The 11,319-nt window shown below is 48.5% G+C and overlaps 1 long non-coding RNA gene across 1 annotated transcript; it reads left to right on the top strand.

The window, feature by feature from the left end:
• Nucleotides 1-3,508: 3,508 nt before the first annotated feature.
• LOC147005736 (uncharacterized) lies at nt 3,509-7,893 on the top strand. The gene is made up of 4 exons (XR_015044711.1): nt 3,509-4,079; nt 6,332-6,453; nt 6,536-6,585; nt 6,811-7,893. It is a non-coding gene; the product is annotated as an uncharacterized LOC147005736 (long non-coding RNA).
• The last annotated feature ends 3,426 nt before the right edge of the window (nt 7,894-11,319 follow it).

The raw sequence follows: 11,319 nt of genomic DNA, 5'->3' as shown, positions 1-11,319 counted from the left end.
ATTCTCTTTATTAGACAGACGTCAGCATCTATCACATGCCTGCCAGGATAGTGCAGGACACTATAGTGGGTTCCTTGTGGATTATAGGAGTCAGGGAGCTCTGTCTTTGCCTCTGCTCATCAACCCCACCCCCACCCCCACCCCCAAGCACTAAGAATCCATGAGTATTAATTTAAAAGAAGGAAAAAAAAAAACTCTAGGGAATTCTGTTACAAGCTGTGTTCTGTCTTGGAGCAGGTAAGCTGCCAGGCAGGGACAGTCACCAAGCACTGGCCTCTTGTTGAACAGAGGCTGACCACGTACTGGACTAAGCTCCTTACAAGTAACTCTCTTCTCATAACAATCCTATGAGGTATTACGTTTGTTTACAGATGACCCTAGGGGCTTAAGGATCCTTAGTCTGTGAGAAATGGGGCAGGGATTAGAGCTCAGACAGCCTGATTTGTAACCTGTGCTCATACCACCGCAGCCCCTTCAACAGGAGAGGAGTGAGCCACTACCCTAGGTAGAAAAGAAGGAAATGCCTATGCTAAGCCAGTAAATGAGAATGTTCTAGCGAGGTCAGAAGGAGAGCGAGAGGGAACTGACTTGAGAGGCGAGAAGCTGGCAACAGCTGCCCCTGCTGGGTGTTCTCGGGGAAGGAGGCTCACTGCGTGGGGGGAGGGGGGGTCAGTGCAGGGCCCGTGTAACCAGAGTCTGGAAGGGCTCGGCCCAGGAAAGAACCCCTTCCACCCACAGCAGGACCGAACAGGAGGCACAGAGGTCTGGATTGAGGCAGGGCCCCTGCCTGGGCAGGAAAGGCTGGGAGACAGAGGAAGGGCGGAGCCACCCTTGCTTAGCTTATCTCATACTTTCCAGAGTCCGCTTGGTCTGTGCTCCTGCCTCTGGTACCTCCTCCTCCTCCATGAAGCTTTCGCTGTCCCTTTCCATACCTTCAGTGGTCATATCTTCAAACAGGCTTCTACAGTCATGCAATAACTAGTTCACTCACCCGCTGGTCTTTCTGGATTTCTTTTTTTTTCTATCCATTCTTCTACTCTGTCAACAAATATTTATCTAGTGTTGGCTGTATGCTAAGCAATGTTCTAGGCACTGGGGACCTAGCCATGAACCACGAAGGGAACTCATGGCTTGGGGGTAGAGAGTAAACACATTATGAAAAAGATTAAGCAAGATGCCTGTGAGGTCACACATGGGAAAGGCCTCCAAAGGGGTGACAGCAAACGGGTAGATGGGGCTCCTGTCTATTTGATTCAAGCATCTCAGCTTGGGCTGGATCCACAGTGGAGGTTCCATCCTCTCTGCACTCCCCTTGGAGCCTAGGCCAGTGCTTTTCCTGGTGTGATTTCACAGGATCCAGTGTGGTCTTTGGCAAATCCAAGAGGATACCAGGGCATGTATAATGTGTAACATTGAGGAGTAGCCCCAGACATCAGTGTCATCTCCAAAGACAAGAGTGTCATGGAAATGACAGCATGGAGTCCCCAGTTCTGGCTTCTGTTTGATCTGATGTAGCTGTTTCCCAAGCAACAAGAGCAAATGGTTAGACCAGGTGCAGGACCAGAAGCGGTGATTGGGAAAGGGAGGGATCCCCATGCCCGGTCAGGGCAGACCCACGTTCATTGTCAAAGAATGTAACAATGGCCCTTGTCCAACCTTAGAAAGGAAGGAAGCTGACACACAGATGAGCCCTGAGGACATTATGCCAACTGTGGGCGGAGGAATGGAGTCCCACCCAAGCTCATGGAGACTCCCCGACCTTCTTCCACTCCCTCTGCAGGCTCTTCTCACACGTGTTTCCTGCTAGGCAGGAAGAGCATTCAGGAGCTCAGAATGGAACTGCAGGTGAAAAAACAGTAGTTCAGGCTCTGGGGAGAGTGCAGACTCTCCAGAGCAGAGCGCAGTTCATCCTGGCTCCTAGGAGACATCCCTTCCACCCACCTCTCCGAGGAGGGAAATTTGCTTCTATGTCGTCATCATCTTTCTGAGGGCAGTGAGGGTTTGTGAGTTGGGATGGGGCAGCTTTGATGGCCCTAAGAGCTGTGACAGCTCTGAGTCATTTTCCGGGATAGACCCAAGGCCCTGTTGGAGGCTCCTGTCAGCTTTCTTGGAGTACTAGAGGAGGCAGGTTCAGAACAATCTTGGTGCGAAGGTGACAGAGCAGCCATGTTGCAGCCAAGGCCACAGTCTTCAGCTGCACGTTGCCTTCATTCTCCACAGAGGACAGACAACCAGTAGTCCTTTGCTGGCCGATTGGTGGCCTGTAGCCAGAACAACGAGGTTGGATCGTTCCTCGAAGCCCTTTACACTTGTCGTCCTGTGGGCTCCTTACTTCATCTCTGCCACCGCATGGCATATCATCCCTGCCAGGGTAGCCGTCCTCTGAAGGTCACATGGCCATTATCACCGTCACCACCACCCTCGCATGTTTTAAAAGCCACGACTGGAATAAACCGTCCTGCGTTCTTTGTCGAGTTCATTCCCAGACCACACCACCTCAGATCTGTTGTCCATAGCACGTCATTGCGACCACACCTTAGTAACACATCCCTCCTTCCCATCCTTCCCACCATCACCAACTTGTAGCTTTTGTTTTGTTTCAGTGTGGTTCTGAGACAGGGTCTCCAGTATCCTAGGTTGGTTTCAAACTAACCATTTTAACCAAGGGTGACCTTAAACTTCGGATCTTCTTGGCACGGTCTCCCGGGATTGGAGGCCAGTGCTACCATGTTAGATAGACGTGGTGTCATGGATTGGGCCCTGTTCACGCTATACCTTAGCAATTGAGCTGCAAAGCCCAGCCCTGTGGTGGTAACATCTGTGCAGCACCTCTGCCCCCTCACCAGCATCCGCGTCTCAGCCCCCCCCCCCCAGTCCCCCGTCCCTGTGTTACTCTGCACTTCCTGGAGAATCCACCGGACAGCTGCAGGACTCTAGCACAGTTCCTCGGCCTCAAATTGTTGGCACTGCGCTGGCAACCACCGTGGGTGAAGTTCCCACTCACTGGACATCCAATTGTAAAAGTACCGACGGTGACTGACAGCTTTTACAGGGAGCCCACATTAAATAAGGAAGGGCAAGGAGTGTCTGTCTGTCTGTGTGTGTGTGTGTGTGTGTGTGTGTGTTTATAAATCGTTGCAGGTTTTTTTATTTCTTTAGTTTTATTCATGTGTGTGGGAACTTGCATGCAGATGTGTATACTGGATGCATGCTGTGTTCAAGGCCAGAAGAGGATGTTGTATACTCTGGAACTGGAGATCCTATCGTGAACACATTGTGAACCGCCACGTGGGCGCTGAACCCTGAACTCTGGTCCTCTGCAGGAGCAGCCAATGCTAACTGCCAAGCCTTCTCTCCAGCTGCCCCGCCCTGCCCCGCCCCATGCTTTCCTTTCCTTTCCTTTCCTTTCCTTTCCTTTCCTTTCCTTTCCTTTCCTTTCCTTTCCTTTCCTTTCCTTTCCTTTCCTTTCCTTTCCTTTCCTTTCCTTTCCTTTCCTTTCCTTGTCTTCTTCTTTTTTGTTTTTTTTTTAAACCCAGTGGTTAATTTTTCTTTCTGAGCCCCTTGTCTTTATCAAGCTTTGGCCTAGACCATACTTTGCATTATCTAACTAACCCTCCAGAGGACATATTATTTCCACAAAAGAAGAAACCGACCTTCAGAGAAAAAATCATAAAACCTACTAGTTGAGGAACTAGTTTTAAATCCAAATACAAGCCAGATAGAGACCTGAAAATCCCAGCTACTCAGCAGGATCACAACCACCAAGCAGAAGACAAGCTGCTGAATTCTGGGATATCAGTGGCTCATAGTTCCACGCCTGGATTAGGGGCCTGGAATATACACCTGCCACTGAAGGAGAAGTGGCCCTATACCCCTGGGGCCTCTGGGAAGAATCTCGATTTGCGTTTTCTAGATGAGCAAGGGATGCGAGCTGAGCCAGAGGAACGGGACTCCTTGTCCTGGAGGTGGGGACACTGCCTTTGGAGGGGCTTGTGATGGCTTCTGAACAAATTTCATGATGCCAGCCTCCTCCAGCGGGCCAGTCTTCAGACTCACTATCGTAGATGAGGTTGGAACTGGTAAGTGACTTCTTGGGGCCTCAGTTTTCCTGTCTGCAAAATGAGTGGGATAGACAGGCCCCAGAGGGAAGACAGAGGGAAGACAGGATAACAGCAAGGTCCTGAGGGAAGACAGGAAGCCTCCTGCCCTTCTGTTATTGTTGGTCTCCATCCAAAGCCTCCCATCCAGTTGTCTCAACATCCCCGGGAGAAAAAGCAGCTCTTTGTGTTTGGTTTATTTATTTAATTTTGAAACAACGTGTTTATTGTCTTGTATGAATGGCCGTACTTATTTTAAAGGCTCGGGCCATACTGACCGGCATTAGCCAAAGCCCCAGCTGTGAGGTGGTATGGATCTGTTCTGTGGTTTCCACTCACCAGACTCGTGCTCGGTATGGACAGTGCTACCCTGGCCTCTTCCTTATTCCAACTGGTGTCAACATGTTCCCTGTGATGTCCCTGTCCTGAATCTGAGGTCTGCTGCTCTCATGCCTGCCCCAGAGTGCAGTCTGACAGCTGCTTCTGCAGGCTGCTCTGTAGCTTAAAGGCACTCTAGGAAAAGGGTGTGAGTCTCAGCTTGGTGGGATTTAGAGTCACCTAGGAGACACACCTCTAGACGGATCAGTGGTGTCAGTGAGGGCATCTTCAGAGAGGCTTAACTGAAGCAGGATGGCCTAGGGTGGCACTGTGACACGGGCTGGGGTCCTCCCTGGGGTAAACAGGAAAACAGGAGCCGAGCACCAGCAGCAGTTGTTCTGCTTCCTGACTAAACCCCATGTGATCAGCCACTTCTCACTCCCGCCATGCCTCCCCCATCCTGATGGACTGCATCCCTTCAAAATGTGAGCCAAACGCAACCCTTCTCTGAGTTGCTACTCTGAGTGCTTTGTCCCAGAAATAAGAAAGATGAGGTAGTACAGAGGGCATTCCCATGGCATGCCTTCTCCCTGTGGTGCCTTGTCTGGGCTGTTCTGAGGAGAGCCTCTTCAGTGTTCATTTCTTCAGTTGGCTGCTTTGGGCTGTGGGCCAAAATTTTCACAGGCGTTTCCTTCCGCTTTGAATCATTCAGTCCAAACTTGTAGCCCCAGGGGAAACACAAGCCTGTATCATTTTATCTCAGCTGAGACATTAAAAGATTGAACGGTGACAGCGGCTGTGATTTTTCTAAGGATTCATCATTTTGTACTCGATAAACGGGGCACTTTCCTCTGCTTAGGGACTTTCCCCTGATAGCTATACTGTGTTCACCTTTCGTTCCGAGCGCTGATCTGACATGGGACCAATTCTGAATATCTTGGGGCCTCTGTGCTCTGAGAAAGCTATGCAGCCCGAGGAGGCCACACGTAGGTATTCCTGGCAAGAACCTTTTTATCTCTGTTATAGGAGCCCCTGGGTGTGTGTGGGGTGCTCTTATAATCTTGTGGTCTGGGTGAGTATGTGCATATGGGAGTTTGGGAGGAAGTGCAGAGCCAGGTGCACACTGCAGTTGCCTTTGAGCACCTGGTGCCTTGGGATACTGAATTGGTGATGCAGAGCGAATGGGAGACGGGAGCAGTCCAATAAAGGGACCTGAAAAGCAAATAAATAAATAAATAAATAAATAAATAAATAAATAAATAAATAAGAAAAAGAACTTTCTAAAGATTATTGCTAGTTTTTAAATTCTAGGGACCAATCCAGGCCCTTAAACATACTAAGTGTATACTCCTCCATTTAGATACACCGCTCTTCTCTATAAAGATCTTGAGGGTATATTTTGTAGTCCTCTATGTTAATAATCAAGTATTTTAAAGAATCTTTAAATTTGTTAAGGATCTGGGTTTTGTTGTTGTTGGTTTTTGTTTTTGTTTTTTAAAGAGTGTGCCCGTGAGTGCTTTGCTCACAGAGGCCAGAAGAGGGAGTCAGATCCTTGGAGCTGGACAGTCTTGTGTGTGGATCCCAACCAAAGTCTGAGCCCTCTCTCCACCTCCCCAGCCCCTCCCCACCTCACCCCTGCTTTAAAGATTTGTAACAGTTCCCCCGCATACTCAGAGGGACCTGAAAATGGAGGAGAGCCCGTCTCTATGAGATTTTTGCGTGTGTGTGTGTGTGTGTGTGTGATGTAGTCCAATAAGATTCACAGGAAACCCACTAAACAGTCAGGACCTGAGAGGCTGGGTGGATTCTCTTCTCCCTGCAAGTTACAAGCTCCTCACGGGGCTTTCTAATGCGGGGTGGGGTTTGTCGCCCCCTCCTGGTCAGACTGGGGAATGGCAGTGTCTCCGGCTTTGCAGGAACCACTGAGAGGACCAGAGAGGCTGTCAACCAGCACCAAGTGGGGGCTCCTCTGCAGCCCATCTCCGCAGCCTCGGTTTCCCAACTTTGGTAGACGCCTCACTCTTTCCATCCGAAGCAGGTTGGTTGGCGGCTCTGAGGGCTAAGGGAAGAGGTGGAGGTATCCCGGCTCTGAAAAAACGTGCTGGCTTTTTGTGCCTTAGGTTTCCTCATCAGGCCGGCAGAGAAACGAGGGATTCGCTGTTGGCCTGCGGTAAGATCCAAACTTTTCTCTTGGGAGCTGTGAATTATTTATCGTTTTCAACTGCAGCCCTCTGTGTTCTGTAGTCTCAAATACCTGTTTTAATATTCAGGGGGTGGGAATGGGGTGAGTGTTGCTTTTATAAACCCCATTTTGTAAGCTCAGAGACTCGCCCCAAGACACGAATCTGCCAAAACTCCAGGTCCACTTGACTGTCTTTTCTCTTTCTTTCTAAAGCTCCAGGACAAATTTTATTCGCGTTTGAGACAAACACCAGGCAAGCAAGCTGTAAGCCTTGGCAGCTGCCCAGAGGAGGGAGATGGAGGAAAGAAAAAAATCACACGGCTTGAAAGCAGCCTCCCTGGATGGAGGTGGGGGTGGAGGTGGGGTAGCTTCAGAGAAACAGCGAGGAAACCCAAGGAAGGCAGGGCCAGACTTTGGGAGAAGAGAAAGAAGTTACATTTTCCAGAGTGACCCAGAACGCTCAGCTCACAGTGGCAGTTCCTGGAAAGAACTGCACGTTCCATGGAGCCTTCTGCAAGGCTGATGAGCTGCTCAGAGCCGCAGTGATGTGGAGCAGTTGGAATGTGGCGAGTCCAGAATCAAGCTATCCTGGGGCATCTTTTTGCTCCCTTTATGGCCGTTCATTATACTCCTCTGCATATGACTTAACAACTTTGTGACCATTAGGTAAATCCTTTGGAATGTATGAATAGATCTCGACCTTAGCTTCCAACCAACCAAAGAGCAAAGAATGGCAGCTGATAGCATCTGAGGCCTATGTGGTTTCCCCTGCTTTGCCGTGACCCCCTTACCTAGTGTTCCTACCGATGCCTTTGCAAGGACTTTGATTTATGACTTTGTTTGTTCTGTTGCTATAAAAACGTCATCGGACGGTTACCACATTCTGTGACTGGCCCCCAGAACTTAGCACAACTGACACCATGGTAGGCGCCATACTGATCTTAAAACCTAGCACATAGACCTCCAAAACCCGCCAAAGTAGGAACAAAGACCTAATCCATCAAACACCTAGCTCATCGTTCAGAAAAGTCCCTAGAAGAACTAACCTTGCTTTCTGGCTAGCTGAAGTGTGACAACCTGGATGATGTTGTTGTGCATAAAAGACCAAGCAAGGGCTGTGAGAGTCGGGCAGCATGGTTTGGGCAAGTGCTTTGTGCAGCTGCCAGTCAGCAATAAAGACTTACTTTTCAGCTTTAAGAGTGTCCATATGGGGGCTGGAGGGATGGCTCAGCGGTTAAGAGCACTGACTGCTCTTCTGAAGGTCCTGAGTTCAAATCCCAGCAACCACATAGTGGCTCACAACCATCAGTACAGCTACACTGTACTCATATACATAAAATAAATAAAATAAATCTTAAAAAAAAAGAGTGTCCATATGGTAGTCTCTGTGGGCTTGCCTTGTAACAGTTGGATCATGGAGTTTGGGGTATCCCAAATCTGTGTTGTTGGCTCTATAATAAGCTAATTTTCTTCCTTCTTTTTTTCTTTTCTTTCCTTTTTCTTTTTCTTTTCTTTTGGTTTCTAGAGACAGGGTTTCTCTGTGTAGTCCTGGCTGTCCTGGAACTCATTCTGTAGACCAGGCTGGCCTCGAACTCAGAAATCCACCTGCCTCTGCCTCCCGAGTGCTGGAATTAAAGGCGTGCGCCACCACCACCCAGCTTTTTCTTTCTTTCTTTCTTTCTTTCTTTCTTTCTTTCTTTCTTTCTTTCTTTCTTTCTTTCTTTCTTTCTTTCTTTCTTCCTTCCTTCCTTCCTTCCTTCCTTTCTTTCTTTTTTTCTTCTTCTTTTTTTTTTTTTTTTGAGACAGGGTTTCTCTGTGTAGCCCTGGCTGTACTCACTTTGTAGATCAGGCTGGCCTCAAACTCAGAAATCCGCCTGCCTCTGCCTCTGCCTCCCAAGTGCTGGGATTAAAGGCGTGCACCACCACACCCAGCTTTTCTTTCTTTCTTTCTTTCTTCTTTCTTTCTTTCTTTCTTTCTTTCTTTCTTTCTTTCTTTCTTTCTTTCTTTCTTTCTTCTTTCTTTCTTTCTTTCTTTCTTTCTTTTCTTCTCCTCTTCCTCTTCTTCCTCCCCCTGAGACAAGGTTTCTTTATGTAGCCCAGGCTGTCTTGGAACTTGCTCTGTAGACCAGGCTAACCTTAAACTCAGAGATCTGCCTGCTGCTGCCTCCCGAGTGCTGGAATTAAAGGCGTGTGCCTCCATGCCCACATCTGCAAGGTCAGATCTCAGAGGACTCTTACACATCTGTGAAGTAAGAGCCTCTGCTGAGCCTTTTGACCCCAGCAGCCAGAAGCCTGAGCCAATGAAGAGCCAGGCAACAGATGAGACCCTGCCTCCTCTCCTTCCTCGCTCCTCCCCAGTCACACCAGTTCCCCTCAGCTTAAGCTTGGAAAGTCTTGTCAGCCCTCTGGCCACACAAGAGCCTGGCCAGGTCAGGAACAAGACCTGCTGCCGCTCTGCTGCTGCATCAGTTCTTGTCCTTTTGCTCACCCTAGTGGCCAGGTAGGGTGACACCAGCAACCCATAGCTCACCTCTGTGGTCAGAAAAATAAGGGTGCTTCTCTCCTGGGCTGATCCTGCAATCTCGGCTCGCTCTTTATCCATGCACATCTTGTAGGCAGGACAAACTGTAGGCCAAAGGTTTCGTGGGTGGGTTGGTGTCCCCACCCATCCAGTGGAAGTCATGCGTGGCTACAGGAAATGGCTGTTTCAGGTTCCATATCCCCTATTGATATGAGGCCCTCCCTCATAGATTCCTGGGAGTTTCGTAGGAGACAGGGGAAGGAGGGGAAGCTGAAATTGGGATGTAAAATTAAAAATTAATTAAAATAAATAAATGAAATTAATAATAGAAATGAGGATGCTTCTTGGACTCAAGAGGCAAGGGGAGAGCTTGGGGAGTCAAGCTCTATCTGGATATTTAAACTTATATTTAACCCATCCATCAATTAACTTTGAAGTATATTCTTTCTCTGTAGCCTAGGCTGGAGAGACCTGCAACCCTGCTTGCTTTAGTCTCCCAAAGGCTGAGACTCTTAAGTGTGTACCACCAGTTCCAGGTTCTCCCTGGATTTTTCCTGGAGAATCAGGAAGTTTTAGCTCTAAGGACACTTCAGGACTCTAAGAAGTTTATCTAATCAAGCACTCCTCAGAAAGCCTAGGAGGACCCCCAGCTTCCATCCGAGGCTGTCTGTATTCTCTGTCGCTGCTCATCCCTGGCTGCAGTCCCTCCCTTGAACCTCACTGTGGTATGATAGAAAATAAAACAAAACAAAAGAGAAGAAAAACAAATATTCGAGCTCTGTCACCAATTCCCAGAAAGGTTCTCCAGGGACTCGCCACATTTACTGGTTTGCATATGCTAATGAGATGACTCAAAGCTGGAGCCGAAGAGCCTCCGGATGTGGGCTGGTTGCTGAAAACCCGCAGACAGGTGGTTAAAGCTTTAGCAATTTCAACCCTGCCCTTCATAATCTCCAAAGAAGCCCTGGACTCCTGAGATGGAGTTCAATTACCAATAGCCAATGAGGGACTCAGTCATACCTACGTAACAAAACCTCAGTAAAGCCCCTAGCTTGTGGGTTTGGAAAACCTCCAGGTTGGCAAACACACCCCTGTGGTTGGAGGGAGGCGCTCCCTGGAGACACCGTGGGAGTCGCTCCCTTGCCCCGTGCGTGCGTCTCTACACCTGGACTCTTTGAGTTGTGTCCTCTAATTGTAACCTAGACACTGAGCGAAGTGCCTTCCTGAATTCAGCAAGGGGATTATCAACCTGAGATGGCTTGTGGAACCCCAACTTTTAAATACTCAATAGTCAAAACTAAGACTAGCCCCTGGAACTCACAGTGGTACCTCGTAAGAGCATCTGGCTTGCCCGTGGCTCAGTTTTCATCACCCAAGGCGGCAGAACTGTGTGGTGGCCACTACCTCAGAGACTGAGAAGAGTCTGAGAAGAGTCTGGCGTTTTCCAGCTGTTTCCTGAGCCCCTGGGCTGTGGGGTGGAGCCGTGGGCCAGGCATGGTGGCGCAGCCTTTAATCCCAGCACTATGGGGAGCCTTGGGAAGGAGCTAGTGAGCAAGCTGAGAATGGGGCTCGCTCGGTACTCTAAATCCAGGGACCTGCCTGGAACAGTTTTCTTTGGTGTGACTTTATTTAAAAGTGGAACCTAATGATGACAGAAGTTCCAAAGCCACAATCTCATAAACAGCATGGATTTCAGTCCTTACAAAAATAGGACATCTTCAAAATTCATGGCAACCATTTCCCCAAGGCAATAACTGTGCCTTTAAAAGTATCCATCTGCTAAGGCTGTGTTGTGTCTGTGTTCTATAATAAGTACTTATTCGCTTTTTAAAAACGTATCACTTGTGTGTACATCTGTGCAATGTGAATACATGTGCATTGTAAAGCACAACTCTGAACGTTGTAGTGGCATTTTTTTTTTCCAGACTGTCCACAGCAGCTGATTGTGATTTGCCTCGTGCTCTAGCAAGGGCAGAATTTTTCCAACTGTAGATAGTTTCTGCAATTGTGTGATATTTGGAATTCTGGGAACTTTTCAGAGGAGATATAAATGCTAGAGCCCCAGTAAGTGGGGTGGTGGGTTGTTGGTTGGTTGCTTTTGGTTGTTGTTGGTCTCGGTTTGTTAAGTAGTCATACACAAAGAAAAAGAAAGAAGAAATTGGATATCCTGAGGGCAAGGATGAAACTTCCTTCAAGGAACC

The sequence above is a fragment of the Mus caroli genome, unplaced genomic scaffold (assembly GCF_978045245.1).
Source record: "Mus caroli unplaced genomic scaffold, Mus_caroli_1 scaffold_2, whole genome shotgun sequence".
Classification (NCBI taxonomy): domain Eukaryota; kingdom Metazoa; phylum Chordata; class Mammalia; order Rodentia; family Muridae; genus Mus; species Mus caroli.
The sequence above is the reverse complement of the archived record's forward strand: the minus strand, read 5'-3'. Positions and strand labels throughout refer to the sequence as shown.